The following is a 16,699-nucleotide window of genomic DNA, read 5'->3' as shown; positions in this document are numbered from 1 at the left end:
ACTATGCGGTGAGGCAGGAGATAAAAAAGGAAGCACAGACAGATCAATGATATCCACCTGCTCCTCCTCAAAAGACAACCAGGAAACTTGAATCACAAATCCAGTTCTGCAAGCAAACTAATCTGGCTGCCGAATAATAAAGGTTAGGCAGAACAATTCCTCCCTGCTGTTTGCCAAGCCACAACTGGTTGAGCTTAATATAGGCTGCCCTTGAGTTCCAAATAAATTTGCCTATCAAGCTGTGCAAATCTGAAAAAAAACAAAACTGTGCTGGGATTGTACAGGGAACATGTTGAAAAAGGTATAGTAATTTGGGTAAAATGTACATTTTTAACAAACTAATTCTACCCACCCAAGTGATGGGTAGCTCACCCCACTTTTGGAGATGTTGCTTAATCTTCCCCAACAGATCACCAAAATTTCTAGAATATAAACTATGAAAATTCCATCATGCACTTTCTGAAATGCAGCAAGACACTCTGGAATAGGCACCTTAGATTCAATCAGGTAAATTTCTGACTTCTCATTATTGACTTTATAACCTAAAAGCACCCCATACTGATCTAATAAAGCCAACAGATGCAGTTTGGATATAAATGGCACCGATAAATGAGATCATCAGCAGCATACAGAGATATATCTTTTGCGCTCATCCACCCAATTGGAGAACACTAATGTTGGTGTTCTGTTGCAGCAAAGGGTTTTATAGTTAGATCAAACAGCAAGGAGATAGAGGGCAGCCCTGAAGCATACCTCAAGCAATAGCAATAAAAGAAGACAAAGACCCATTTATCAACATCTGAGTCCAGGGTCACTCATACATAGCTCTAATCCAGCACATAAATCCCTCTGGCACACCAGCATGTACTAGTAACCGAAAGAGAAAATTTCAGTATAGCCTGTGAAAGGCTTTTTCGGCTTCTAGAGATATAACTGGCTTACTTTTCTTTTTGGCCATATGTAATATATTGAACAGTCTTCCGGTGTTAGCTGTTGACACTCTCCCTTTAACAAAACCTGTTTGATTGCTATGTATAATAGCAAATAGCGGCAGAATTGGTTCAAGCCTCAACTGCAAAACTTTTGCTAAAACTTTTAGAACCGAGTTAAGGATATGGGCTGGTAGGACCCACACGAGCATTTTTTTCATTTATTTACAAGAGTAATTACCACGTCAGCCAGTGATCCCCCTTCCCCTGCCTTCTGAAACACAGAAAATAAGAAAGGCACCATACCCATAAGAAATTTCTCATAAAGCTCAATATAAAACCCATCTGGGCTTGGACATTTTCCACAAGGGAGTTTCTTAATGACTTCTTGAATTTCCAACATAGCTATAAGGACATCCAATACTGCTATTTGAGTATCCTCAGTTGAGGTAGCTCCTAGCCCTTCAAGAAGTCATCAATAACATTTCTGTCAACAGGTGAAGAAGCAGCATATAGATCAGAGAAGTATCAAACTAATAAACACTCAATTTGTTTGGAATCAGCTGTCTTTCCACCCACTGACATCTTAACTTCTAAAATATGAAATCTACCAGCTCAACACTTAACCATTCTGGCCAGCAAGGCATTAGGCTTATCCCCAAGCTCATAAAATTGAAGTTCAGTGTACTTAAGCGCTCTACCTATTTTACCAATCCCCAGTGGTCTGAACTCTTTTTGAATTATCTCCAGATGAGGTTAGAGCAATTTTTCTTATGTTGTCTCTCCAAATCCCAGATTTTATCCATTTTCTGCCACTAATCTGCGCATTTTCTGAATGTGACTTGCAAAACTGATAATCTTACCACGCAAAAAGGCCTTAAAAGCTTCCTACCGCAGGATAGTCGTGTAGTCTTCAGAATTAAATTCACTGAACTCAAGACTGCATTTTTTTTTTTAGCAACACTGGAAAGCAATTGTCCCCAGCAAGGAGGTGTTTAACCTCCTAGTAAATGAGCGAAGCTTAGGGGCCACTATATCAATCAGAATCTGGACTGGATGATGATGGTCCAATACAGTGCAAGTCAAAATTGCACCATCCTAACTTTAGGAAAGAAATTGGGATTATAAATGAAGTAATCAATCCTACTAAACATACTATGTCTTGGTGAATAAAATGTATAGCCTCTCTCTCCCTGATGCCATGTCCTCCATATATCTATAAGACCTAGCATCTCAGTTATTTCAGCAATACTACTGCAGAGAGACTCAATTAATTCTTGATTCTGTGTTTATTAATGAGGATGTTGGGGAGATACCGGTTCCAGAGACAGTTTTCAAGACTGATGAGTCAGATCAATTGAACAAAATCACTATGAACCTGGAAGATGTAGTAGGTCAGATTGACAAACTAAAGAGTAGCAGGGTTATGAAGGAACTAAAAAAATGATATTTAAGATCTATTGGTTAAAATTCGGAACCTATCATTAAAATCATCCATTGTACCTGAAGACTGAAGGGTGGCTAATGTAACCCCAATATTTAAAAAAGACTCTAGGGGTGATCCGGGAATCTATAGACCAGTGAACCTGTCTTCAGTGCCGGGAAAACAGTGGAAACTGTTATAAAGATCAAAATCACAGAGCACATAGAAAGAAATGATGTAATGGAACACAGTCAACATGGATTTACCCAAGGGAAGTTTTGCCTCACAAATCTGCTTCATTTTTTTTTTGAAGGGGTTAACAAACATGTGGATAAAGGTGAACCAGTAGATATAATGTATTTGGATTTTCAGAAGGCATTTGACAACATCCGTTATGAGAGGCTTCTAAGAAAACTAAAGAGAGTCATGGGATAGGAGGTGATGTCCTTTCGTGGATTACAAACTGGTTAAAAGACAGGAAACAGAGAGTAGGACTAAATGGTCAATTATCTCAGTGAAAAAGGGTAAACCGTGGAGTGCCTCAGGGATCTGTACTTGGACTGGTGCTTTTCAATATATTTATAAATGATCTGGGAAGGGATATGACAAGTGAGGTAATCAAATTTGCAAATGATACAAAATTTTTCACAGTAGTTAAATCACAAGCGGATTGTGATACATTTCAGGAGGACCTTGCGAAACTGGAAGATTGGGCATCCAAATGGCAGATGAAATTTAATGTAGACAAGTGCTGTAGTTACACAATGTTAGGTTCCATATGAGAAATAACCACCCAGGAAAAAGATCTAGGCAGCATAGTAGATAATACATTGAAATTGTCAGCTCACTGTGCTGCGGCAGTCAAAAAAGCAAACAATGTTACGAGTTATTAGGAAGGGAATGGTTAATAAAATGGAAAATGTCATAATGCCTCTATCACTCCATGGTAAGACCGCACCTTGAGTACTGTGTACAATTCTGGTCACCTCATCTCAAAAAAGATATAGTTGCACTAGAGAAGGTATAGAGAAGGGCAACCAAAATGATAAAGGGGATGGAACTGCTCCCCCTATGAGGAAAGACTAAAGAGGTTAGGGCTGTTCAGCTTGGAGAAGAGATGGCTGAGGGGGGATATGATAGAGGTCTTTCAAATCAGGAGAGGTTTAGAATGGGTAGATGTGAATCGGTTATTTACTCTTTTGGATAATAAAGGACTAGGGGTCCCTCCATGAAGTTAGCAAGTAGCACATTAAATTGGAGAACATTTTTTTCATTCAACGCACAATTAAGCTCTGGCATTCGTTTCTAGAGGATGTGATTAGTGCAGTTAGTGTGGCTGGGTTTAAAAAAACGTTTTGAATAAGTTCTTGGAAGAGAAGTCCATTAACTACTATTAATCAAGTTGACTTAGGGAATAGCCACTGCTATTACTGGCATCAGTAACATGGGATTTACTTAGTTCAGGGACAGGGGATACTTTCCAGTCCCCTCTTATACATAAATTCACAAATCCAAAACAATTTGATTTGTCAGCCTCCTAAAGAATTATTTTTCATCAATATTATACTCCTGGGGGAATTCTGCGCTGCTGCAGAACGCAGAATTTGCGCAGAATTTCCCCTTTGCGCAGATTTTCTCCCTCATCGCCCTTCCTCGCACTGTTGCCTCGCAATTTCCTGCCATGCCGGAAAAGGATAAACCAGAAGCAGGCTGCACACAGGCAGCAGCCAATCCAGGACAGCGAAGTCAGGTGCTGCACGGAGAGTGGGTGCATCGCAGCACGGCATGGGCGGCTCGAGGTTAGCAAGCTGTACGGTGCTAAAAATCAGGACCCAACAATCGAAAAGAGAGAGAAAGGGGGAGGGGGAATGGAGAAAGAGGGGGAAAAAGAAGGAGGAGAAGAGGGAGAAGGGAGGGGAAAGGGGAAAGAGAAAGAGAAAGAGAGAGAAGGGGAAAGAGAAAGTGAAAGAAAGAGAAGGGGAAAGAAAGAGAAGGGGAAAGAAAGAGAAAGAGAAGGGGAAAGAAAGAGAAAGAGAAGAGGAAAGAAAGAGAAAGAGAAGAGGAAGAGAAAAAGAAGGGGGAAGAGAGGGGCTAAAGAAGGGACCCATGCCCTAAGAGTGTATGTTTGAGCCCGTGGGTAGGTGTCTACCTGGGAGTCTGTATGTGTGTGTGGGGGAGGGGGGGAGGGGAGAGGGGAAGTGTGTGTGTGTGTGTGTGTGTGTGTGTTGTATGTGGGAAGACAGAACATGTGTGTGACATGGCATGTGAGAGAAAGCATATGTCTGATATCATGTAAGAGAGACAGTGAGCATGTTGGGGATTCATCACAAGTCTCCCGTATAGCAGTGCATGATGCAACCATTAGAGAAGCCACTTCCATGCCATAGAGGTGGAGATGCAGTTGCATCAGAGCCCATGCAGTGAAGGGGCCCTGGTATGGATACCCACGATGGGGCCCTGGTATGGATACTTCATCACAAGTCTCCCGATTGGCAGGGGCCCTGGTATGGCAGTGCATGATGCACTGCCTTACGGGAGACTTGTGATGAAGCCAATTCCACGCCATAGAGGTGGAGATGCAGTTGCATCAGAGCCTATGCAGTGAAGGGGCCCTGGTATGGATACTCAGGTGGAGGTTAGCAACAACTGGCCTTTAAACAGGCCTTTCCATAAACCCAGAGCCCCCCCAGCTGTTACGAACGATCGCTCAACAATTTGTAAATAATTGATACAGTTATCTAGTTACTGTCTGCTACATCTTCCTCTTCCCAGTTCCGGCACCCCTGTTCATTGGAACTTTTGTCTTCTCTATACCATGTTAATAGTTAGGTTACGATCCTTGTTATTTGTAAACCAACATGATATGATCTGTATCATGAATGCCGGTATAAAAAAAAGCATTAAATAAATAAATAAAATAACTGCATCAGTCCCTGCCAGCTTGGCTCATCTGCCAGCAGCAGCAATTGTCACTGCTGGCAGATGAGCCAAGTTGCCAGGGACACTCATGGAGGGGTGACAGCAGCTGCTGCCATTGCTGACAAACGAGCCTAGTGTCACTGAGAGTGATTGGTGCTGGGCTGAGATCTTTCCTTCAGTTGCCAGGGCCGGTGAGATGGCTGTCTCCTTGCAGAATTACAGAGGATGGGAGTTGAACTGAGAAAATAAGTATTTTTCGTCATCGGGTTTCAAGAAAAACACTGATTTATGAACAGTGAACTAATACTATCTTCATCGTAACAGGTCTTTTACGAACCAGTTGGGAAATATGTCAGAACCAAGCATTTCTCAATGTAGCCAGTCAAGCCTAGAAGTCAGCAAGAAACAAAGAGACATTCGTTCTTTTGCACAGCATTGTGATCGGCCTTCACATGCATCAAAAAAAGTCTACACCAGGATCCCGTGTTCGAGAATTCCCTGAAAAACTGAATGCAGATGGGAACAAATTATTCTGCACATTCTGCAATGTTGCTCTCAATCATGACCGCAGATCTGTGATTCTGGATCACTTTGCATCCAGAAAACACAAACTGAAGGAAGATGTGCTTCAACAGGATGGAGGAATCAAACGCCAGAAGACCATCACAAGTACACTGAAAAACAAAACGCAGGCAGAGAAAGAATGTGTGGATGTAAGTCTCTTCACTTTTTCCCTTTCATGGGATTTTTATTATTTAATGTGAGTTACCTTGGATAAGGGCACTCAAGATTGTCCTGTCTTCTTTCAGATTTGTAAAGCATGGGTGAAGACGCTCGCAGGTGCCAATATCCCACTGTCCAAAAGTGAACACTTGCAAGAGAATTTCTCAACAGCAGGGTTCGGAATGGTGGTGCAGTTCCTGGAAGGACCCAACTGACTGAGACATACTTACCAGAAGTCTACCATGAAGAAAAAGAAAATTTACAACTGATGCTTAAAGATAAAGTTGCAATTATCTTTGATGAAACATGTGATGATGCAAGATCAGTTCTGAATGCATTGTTTGCACCATTGAAACCTGATTGCAGTGGGCATGTAAAATCATTTTTGGCAGATACAGTGTTTTTAAATGTTGTTAATCACTCAACTGTTGCCCAAGTTGTAGTCAAAGCGGTAAATGATTATCAGATTGATTACAACAGTACTTTGGTAATCGATACTGATAATGCTAGTTATATGAATAAAGCATTTAATTCTGTGTTTTCTACACTGCTTCCAAATTCTGTGCATATCACTTGTTTGGCACATATTGTTAACTTAGTTGGTGAATCATTCAGAAAGCCTTTTCAGTTAGTTGATACATTTGTAAGGAGCTTCAAACACATGTTCTATAACTCTGGTAGTAGGAAAGCGAAGTACCTCAGTTTCTTGAACAAAAAAACTACAAGAGAAATCTCCAGCTGCCAAAGCATCCATGCCTCCAAGTCCTGTCGGAACACGTTGGAACAGCTGGTTCCATGCTATTCAGTATCATGTTAAGAATTTTCAGTTTTACAAAGAATTCTTCAATGAAGAGTGTAACAGTAACTCCCAAATTTCTATGCACACTATTCAGAAAATATTGAATGACCTAACTACATTCACACTCTTAAGAGTACAGATCAATTTTCTAGCAAAAAAATGTTAACAAATTCTCAGTTTAAATCTGGCCTTTGAGAGTAGGAAACCTTGTACTGTTAAAGCATTTGGTCTTCTAGAAGAACTGCAGATATATTTGAATTCAGATCTAGAACTCCCTTCAGAAAGCACTTCTGAGTTCTTTGAATTTAAGAAGGCTGAAAACTCATGTCCTGTCAAAAGATTTGCTTGTCTAGATCTCTTCAAAGAGGTATTCTATGAAACTTCTGTAAAGCTTGACAAATATTTGTCATTTGGCCAACCAGGTCTTAATTATCTGAAGGCTTGTAGGTTATTTGATCCTCAGAGTTTATATCCTGCCAGAACAATATGAGCATTTTCAGGCAATACCTGGTTTCTCCGAGGTACCTGAATGTGAATTAAAATTGTACAGGGAAAAGATTGTGCCTGAAGCTATTCAGAATCATGCTATGATAGACCTCCAAGAGAGAATGCCAAATATTGCCAAATTGGCCTTCAGTTGCATAAACTCTGTCTCCAACTCTGCAGATGCAGAGAAGTTTTTCACTGTATAATTTGATACTTTCTGCCAGAAGGGAATCACTGAGAAAAACGTGAAGGCACTTTGTGTTTTGTACTATAATTTAAATGAAACTACTGGATTGAGTAGAAGCAGCTAAAGACAGTTTGCCTTAATTGGCAAAGCACTGGCAAGATCCAAACCTCCAGATGTTAGAAGGTAGGCTCCTAATGGGGACTGATCTCCCTATCTATCTTTTTCTTTCTGATTGTATATAAAAGTTTGCACTCCTGGTGGTATAAAGTCCAAAGAAGTGTCCAAAATCCTCTTCGTGGCCTCCTAAGGCTGAGGTGAAAATCTTCCTTAGGCAAGTGCAGATGGTAGGTCAAATGCTTGTTGCAGATTGTTGAAAGATTTAAACTCCTCCCCGCCCCCCCCCCCCCCCCCAGGCAATACCGCCCCAGTTAAATAGATTACCTGAAATTGTCTGGTGCTCCCATTTATATTGAAACTTTGGAAATCATTCAAAGTCACAAAGACTGATTCTCATATGAAGAAGATAAACATTCTCTTTGTTACAGTTTGGTACTTTCGGCCAGAAGGAAATCACTAACGGGCTGATACAGTAAGGAGCGGTAGGAAGAGGTGCGTTAGTGCCGGGCGCACCCGCGTTTGCCGCACGCACAGTCCGGCTCACCTACCGCTCGATACTGTATGTAAATAGCTTGCAAATGCAAGCCGCGTCCAAGAAGCATCCGAGAAGGGTTAGGCCCGCGCAATCCATTTTACTGTATAGAGCGCTATACAGCGCCTATACAGTAACCTGGGTGCGCTGGTACCTGTCATTTCAAATGACATTTGAAATGACAGGTACCAGGAAGTGGATGGTTCTTCTCCTACGCTCGGGTCCTCTCTCCCCCCCTCCCGAAGCAAGGCGCAGAGCGAAAATTAAAACAAAAGTGAATAAAGTGTAATAAAAATAAACTTACTGCATGTGAATTTTCTTTGAACAGTCCTCTCTCTCCTCCTCCCGAGGCACGCACCGAGGCTCCCGGGGCAGCCGGCGGGTGTGCATTCAGCCAGGCGGAGGGAGCCAGCGGCGAAAGCGGCTTCCTGCAGGAGCCGGCAGCGAAGGTGAATGAATGCACGCCTGTGTACGCCTGTGCGTGCAATTTGGGCGCTCAAGGCAGTGCATTAGCAAACGCCGACGTCACACGCCGTGACGCCAAACGTCGTGACGTCACGTCTTGAGCGCCCAAATTGCAGGCACAGGCATACACAGGCGTGCATTCACTCACCTTCGTCGGCGGGGGCTGCTGGAAGCTGCTTTCTCCGCCGGCTGCCCCCGGGAGGCAGGGGAGCTGCAGTGCGCGCCTCGGGAGGAGGGGAGAGAGGACTGTTCAAAGAAATTTCACATGCAGTAAGTTTACTTTTATTACACTTTATTTACTTTTGATTTAATGACATGTCGAGCCGATTTTCGCCCTGCGCCTTGCTTCGGGAGGGGGGATTTTGACCGGAGCCTGTCTACTGCTGTCGCACCACACTAACGCCAGGGTAAGGGTCCCGGGGGGTGAGGGGGTCGTTTGCCCATGAAATTTTGCCTCTCTGACCTGACGCTCCACACTAACGCAGGGGTAAGGGTAGGCGGTAAGTTAGCAGGTTAAACACACGGCAAAACTGCAGGTTAAAAAGGAGATAATCGGGGCGCACATTGCTATATGGGAGGGAATAGCTAATCGGAGCGTTTACATCTCATATACATGCTGCGGGCGGAAAGGGTTACCGGTTGATTTAAAGAAGCGGTAAGGATGAGTTAAAAAGGATAGTGAATTGCGGGTTAGACTTACGCGGCCAAATTGTGAGTTAGAAGCGGGTTAGAAGCAGGGTAACCGCGGCCGCGCTTTACTGTATCGGCCTGCATGTGAGAAAAATGTGAAGGCTCTGTTTTCTGTACTATTATTTAAATGGTAATACTGGATTGCACTGAAATGCAGAATAATTTGCAAAAAATAGCGTTATTTTGAAAAATAAATGTGCAGAATTTTGCAGAATTTAGAAAGTGTGCGCAGAATTTTCAATTTTTTGTTGCAGATTTTTAATTTTTTTTGTGCAGAATTCCCCCATGGGTAATATTAGGGCCATATATATTTACAAGAGTAACCTTTACGTTGTGCAAAAGCAGTTGAGCACAACTGTAAGGGAAGGGTTTTAGCAACTAGAATACAGACCCACCCCCCCCTGCTTCTTGAGTTGTAAGATGCGTAATAGACAGCCCCACCCATCCCACCTTCAGTTTCTCATGTTCTTTTCTGGTAAGATGCATTTCTTGTAACATTAAAATCTGGGTTTTAGTTCTCTAAGCAAATTGTAGTATGTGTTTTACTAGGCAAATAAATACCTTTAACGTTCAAAGAAACAGTTTCATCAGTGATACCTAGGACGATATCAGGATATGCAGCTTCAATTTCAACAATAATGGGTTACATTACATAAATAATACACCAGAGACCAAAGCTAGACAAAAGCCTGTACACATTGAGCTAAATACTCTGTTATAAAACATTGGGCAATAGTGGACTTGTGCCCCATATTTTCACCCACATCTCAACCTAATTCTAGCACCCCCACCCCCCACCCAAACTTTATCCCCACCTGCCAATTAGCCCAAAACCAATATCAAGCCAGAACTCCTGTCCCAACTATTCCTGTAACAAAGGTTCACTGCCCCTCAGATGGGACCACCATTGGGATCCAAGGAGTGAAACCAGCAGCTCTGCAGCCCATGCAACCTGCATTTCAAAATCCCCAACTCCCAACAAAACCTAAAATCCTCCCGCACCCTTTCCCAATCCCACAACACTCTCTGCCTCCAAAATATACTGTGCGTCTTTATGCACTTCCCTCCAGCTACAACCCATATTCTCCACCTCCTCCGCCAAATCAATAAGTATTTTGCCTCCAGAACCATGCAACTCTGCAAAAGAAGAAAGGCAGAGCAGAAAAGTAAGCATAAAGAAAATAATCAAAACAAACAATAGCTTCAAGGAAATCTTTCCTGGCAACAGAAAATCGTTGATAAAGTCCAAGTTCAGCCAAAACACCCCATTCTTCATCTTCAGTCTAATATCTATCATTCAGCAACCATGAGCAAGTCTCAAACAAATTCAGCTGCATCTCTAATCCCATTATATATCGAGACAGCATGGCCATTCAAAACCTGAATCAGGAAGATTTTCTTCATCCATACTCCAAACCTGTGGAGCCGATTTGCTGATCTCACGCTACATTTGAATATCAAACTATAAGTACATCCAAGATCCGTAGAAACCGCTGTGCTGACGACGAACCAGAGAAGCAACCAGTTCCCTGAAAAATTGCATAAACCAGCAAGTTGGCTCTGCTGCACAAGCCAGATCTTGGATACATTAAGTTTCTGGAGCAGGCTAGAACACTGAAGATATATAAACCAGAAAACAAAAAAATGCAGGAAACAAAAACAGCTCTGCCAAAAAACACAGTGGAAGTACTTTCAGGCAGTACGCATACCAGACTTCCAACATAAGTCACCAAATGATGAGTTATTGCTGCATGAGTCTTCCCGCTGTGTGCTATTGGTTTCTTGCCTGTGCACAATTATGGTGCCAGCGCGCCACTGTCATCACGAGACTGCCATTTTTCTAACCACGTTTCAGCCTCTTTCCGTATGTTGAAAGTTGTAGGTTTCCCCTGATCAAACACTACAATTTTGCTGGATACTGTAGAATATATCTGATATTGCACTTTTGCATCTCTTTTCACTGCCGTCTCTCATCGCAGTTCTGATGAAGAGTCAGGAAAAAACATGATATGATTACCCTGGAAAATGACGTCCTCTCTCTCTCTCTCTCTCTAGTGGAAGACAGGATTTTCTGCTTATTTTGAAAACAGTGAAGTTTAATAATCACTGATCTCGGCAGACCCTTCAGGGTTGGAGCTGGTGCCAAGGCCCAATGTGCCCTATCAGTCTTTATAGAGCCTTTGCTATTAGAGATATGAAGTAGTTCCAGGAGCCATTTTAAAAAGCTCGCACAAGCATTACTACCTTCAGCTCTCTCAGGAATCTCTAGGACCCAAATATTAGTTTAAAATCTTGGTCTTTGCCTTCAAGGCCCTACATGGCTATGCTCCACTCTACCATAGAGACCATCTCTCCCCCATGTATACTAAACCTTGCACTGGCTGCCATAAGTCCTCTTTATTGTGCCAGCCCCAAAAAAGTGCAGCTCACAAACATCAGAAAGAGAACTTCTCAGGATATGGACATGCCACCAAACAAACATCGGACTAGCTCCAAATCTCCAAAAACATGACTTGAGGCAGTTTCAGTCCTCAGCTGTAATTCAGGCTCCCAGACTTAGAACTCCCCGGGTCACAGAATGCTACCGTAGAGAACAGGTACAGCCTTTGCTGCATATATACACAATTATCACCACATATATTAACCACTTTGACGGTATTTACTGTATATTACTACCTCAATATGCAGATTGACTGCATTTGACTACCTCAATATGATTGTCCTGCCTGTGTATTTATTGTACCATGCTTTGAACTCTCCTAGATGGAAAAGCATAAAGCAAACAATGATGATATTGCAAAGATAAAGGTTTCATGGTATGGATGCTGGAAGGAAGCTCACAGGAAATATGAATACTGAGAGGGTTTAGACTCAAATCTACCAGCAGAGTTGATGGAAACCTAAACTGTAACAGAATTTAAGTATGCCTGGGAAAGATATAGAGGAGAATAGTAAGAACAGGGTTGAGAGGCCGGGCAAAAGGCAAAGGGAGGTATGAGGTGGTGTTGGTGCCTGGATGTTGGTTGAAGTATAGGAACTTGAATACTCATCTATCCAGAATGGTAGAAGCCCAATTTGGGAAGACAACAAAACAAACTTGAATGAGGCACAACATCCCGCATGTGGTCAAACTTGTATAACTGGCAGCTGGAATATATCCTTAGTTAGAGCAGCGTAGATAGTATAAACCGCCACTCCTGAGGGTGGAGGACTTTGCTGTCGTGGCAGAGGTTGTTGGGATTACAGTGTAGTCGTGTATGTGACCAGGTCAGCAAGCTCTCAAGATGGATCCTCCGGGATGCAGTATAGTTCCCACCTCCATCAACTAGGTCTCCCACAGGGACAGGGGCTCTCAACCCACCCAGTAAATTCTCACAAGGTAAAAAGGGGAGGCAAGGATAATAAAATAGAGAAATGTTTCATTTTCAGTACAAACTAACTTATTTTAAATACTTGGAACAATACTATGTTTCAACGACATCGAAATGTGCACATATATATGTCATATCTTTACTCATAAATAAGCATGCTCATTTTTCATTACCATTATTTCTTTCATATATTGTTTTCCTTACAGAAATTACTGTACTAAACAAGCAAGAAAATACAAACCTGTCAGCACATTCAGGATGCACTTCTATCACAAAAGATTTATCTTGTAAACCATTTTGTTACTATATTACTTTTCAGAAGTTAATTCTCAGTGTCTTATTCCTATGACTTAAGAATTGATTCTGTGTGTTCTTTTTCTTGTTTTTCATGTCAAGATAGGTTACTTATCTGAATCCAAAAAAAAACATGTGTTTTACATATAGTGTTTTCTGTTCTCTTACTTTCTCTTTCTTTTCTTTGTGTCTAATAACTTGATATTTGTGTGTTTATATGCTCAGGCCTGGTTATAGTTACTAATGTTCTTTTCTTTAGAATGAAAACAATCTGTATTTTCTTTCTTCTGTCAGTGCTGGCCAGTTCTTTCTTCCTCTCCTCTTTTCTCTTGTGGCTTCCTCTTCAACCTACTAACTTATACTTTAAATAAAGCAAAGAAAAACACTCTCTCAACCCACTCCGGAATATCTCCCCACTTTGTTTTGAATGTAGCCACAGATTATTTTGAATAGAGTGTTCCTTGTAACTAAACACTGAATTGTCTTTAGTATTCAAACATTCAGTGTTCTTCATCAATAGTAGTCATTCACACTCGTGTTACTATTCCTAAAAAAAAATGCTGTGATAATACGCAGTACAGCAATAGGACTTACTTTTAAACTTTTCTGCCTAGCTCACCTTAGCTAGAACCCACACTCAATCTCTCATAACATGCACACTTTTATCCTATTATGACTGTTCCTTTATTTCATAGAATGTTTTTAAACTCTGACTAGGCCTGAAACAGAACTATGATAGCATCTCTGCTCTCTTAGACTTCAGGTTCACTACTGCTCAATTCTATAACTGACAGTTTTCTAAGCTTAGAATATCCCTGCTCTTGATGATGTCATCCTAAGAAGTAGTATTGGGATAGTCTATTTAGTATCTTTAACTTTTGCTGATGGGACAATTTCTATTTGGGTTTATTATTTTTTAACATTAGAAAATTAAGAACTTTAGTACTTTTTATGATGATCTTTGCCTCAGATTTGGATCCTGCTCTGCGGCTTAGGATATTAAAACTGTGCCTGCCCACTACTGATCCCTAGGGAAATCTTTGTCAAGGCTCCATAACTACTACTTCGCTTGGTCCTCTGGTTGCTATGGGAATCTTATTTTATGATAGGGAGTGAACCAACAATTAGGGGTGTCTGGATGGTACCAAATTACTTTAAAATTTAATTCTCCGCTATATTTATGCCTATAAAAATATTCCTTATATTTATTCCTGGCTTTTCTGGTGCTTTTTATTCCTTAAAATATCTGTTCAGCTTGAGTAACTACTTTAAATATTTTTCCCTTAAAAGCTATTTTTAAATGACCATTTATGGCTAGGCAGGGGTTCTTAGCAGGTTTTTATTTTTAAAAGCTTATGCTTGTTTTTTAAAGTGGTTTTAGACTGAAGATGGGCAGGGCTTCCATTAGGGTAAATTACATATTTTAAACATCATTGGGGTCAAGTGAGTTGAGTCATGTCATACAGATGGCCAGGGTCCCCTTACCTGGCCACCACCGTTGTTTCCCTTAAAATTGTACTTAGGTTCTTTTCTTTTATAAAAAAATTGATAGGACACCCCCCCCCCCCCCCCCGAACTGCAGGTACCCACTGATGTCATTGATGACATCAATGAGACTGTGGCCTATTCAATAGTCACGTTGAGGGTATCCCTTAGGCCCTCTGACATTAATCGCAGTGTTTTTAATTTTATTTTCTAAATTTAAAGAAGAGACAGAGGCAAGGACACTTACTCAGGATGCAGGGCAGCAGTGTCCAGCAATAGCAGGAATGGTGATTTCGGTGATGATCATCCACAGTCCTGTAGACTACAGCGCTCCAGTGGCTCCATTGGCAGGAGAAGACCACCACCGGCAGTGGTCATGATTACCATCACAGCTGACCGCTGTCAGTCAGCTGATTCCTCCCGTTCTAGCTTCTCCCTTTATCCTCGATCCGGCAGTATTCAGCAGGACCTGGCATCAGCAAAGTGATGCGATGCCTCATCTCCTCTCAGGCCCCTCCTCTGAAGCACAACTCGAGTTTCTTCTTTGAGGCATCTTCAGCACAGGTTGCCCTTCAGGCTCAGCCACTCCCAATAACTGGTGGTATGTTTGCAGCTTTCTTATTGATTGGGCATATGTCGCAGGTGTAGCATTCTGACTATTTTCACTTTTGTGGGGTTGTTTTTTTCTGGCACTCTGCTGCTCAGTGGGTTTCCCTCCCACGAAACAACTTTGGCGCTCTCCTGTATCATGGTGCTTCCCTTCAGCTCCTTCTAAGCAGCCCTCTTTCTGTGTTTCTTCACCGCGACTCCTTCCTTCTGCTGCCCAGCAGGCCATGCTGCCATTCCCTGCCAGGTTTTTGATTCTCAGCGTGACTAGACCTGGGGACTGGAAAGTGGCCTTTTCCTGTGACGTGGCAATCGCTTGCAGACACTCACTTTCCTCAGCTGTCCAGCCTTTCTTTCTTCTCAGTGCGGGCCCGATGCAGCCTCTGTCTTGGACTCATTGTTACTGCCTCTCTCACAGTCAGGTCTCCAAGCCTCCTCAGGCCCCTCTCCTCCATGTTAGTTCCAGCGCCCCTTCTTTTGTGGCCACTTCCTGCACGTTGCTTCTGGGGTGACCTTCTTCCTCTCGGTTACTGCAGGCACCTTCTCCAGTGTCTTTCTTCCTTCACTCCTCTCGCTCTACAGCCTCTGTAGAATATGAGGTGACTGCGGCCCTCCTCCTATGCACTGTCGTGAGAGGATGGCTTACTGGCAGACACCATAATTCTTTCTCTCCTAGGGCTCAACTTTATTTTCCCTTGCTGCTGCTGCTGTTACAGCTGCAAAACACTGGGTCCTGGGGTCTTCAGGTAAGCCTTTTACTTATTTATTATTACCCTGTTTACAATGGGAACAACCAGGTTGATGAGCCAATTGGTACTTACCCATCATCTACTATGTATATTCCTAAATTTAATAAGAATCTAAGAGTTCAAACATTTCCAGATTAATTTAGTTTTATAAATCATGTTATGACACCTCTGATCCTCTTGTGCCAATACTAACAAAACAGGGACGATAAAAATAAATGTTTGCAGAACTCACGTAACCACAAGAATGCTTATTAAGCTACTGGATAGGCAGCTCTCAGCAAAGGGAACAAAACTATTGCTCAACAGTACTTCAGCACGTCCCAAAGCTATTATTGGTCCCACTAGGTGCCATGATGGTTTTGTTTCTATACTTGTAGTTGAGAAACATACTGATGGACAAGTGAAAACAGAGAGCATCATTGGTGGTGGGGGTTAAAAAACTACTGAGATATACTCACTATTTAATATTGCTCACAGATTTAACAGCAGATGAAGTTTTCTATTAAAGCATATTCAGAAACATATATTTACAAATAATTCATCTTACCAGGGTGATTTGTCTTGATGTGTGATTTTATAAGTCTGTCTTCTGAAAATGATTTCTCACACACAGGGCATGAATAACTCCTTTTGTCCTATTTAAAAAATGCAGTAACAACAGCAAGAGATCACTGGACTGAATACTAGAGACATTACATATAGAATTTATCTGTCATCAATTTAGTATACCACCCCAAGGGCTGCAGAATAATATATGACCCCTTGATAAAGCTTTAACTAAAGTACCCAGATGAAAATCTGTTAGACGCTACATTGCTTCTAATGAAAAACTCAGAGTAAAACATTGAAACCAGCTGCCACTGCATACAAGAATAATTTATTGCTCTGCCTATTAATACACCAAAGTTAAACAATACATAGCCC

The 16,699-nt window shown here is 41.8% G+C and overlaps 1 protein-coding gene across 1 annotated transcript in view; it reads right to left on the bottom strand.

Moving 5' to 3' along the window:
- LOC115081960 (zinc finger protein ZFAT-like) overlaps window positions 1-16,406 on the bottom strand; it is a 276,750-nt gene extending 260,344 nt beyond the window's left edge. Inside the window, 1 exon segment of the mRNA XM_029586200.1 lies at window positions 16,323-16,406. The gene's annotated coding sequence lies outside the window, so the exon portion shown is untranslated.
- Between the last annotated feature and the right edge of the window lie 293 nt (window positions 16,407-16,699).

The sequence above is a fragment of the Rhinatrema bivittatum genome, unplaced genomic scaffold, assembly GCF_901001135.1.
Source record: "Rhinatrema bivittatum unplaced genomic scaffold, aRhiBiv1.1, whole genome shotgun sequence".
Lineage (NCBI taxonomy): Eukaryota > Metazoa > Chordata > Amphibia > Gymnophiona > Rhinatrematidae > Rhinatrema > Rhinatrema bivittatum.
Note: the sequence above shows the minus strand (reverse complement) of the source record. Positions and strands in the feature narration are given on the sequence as shown.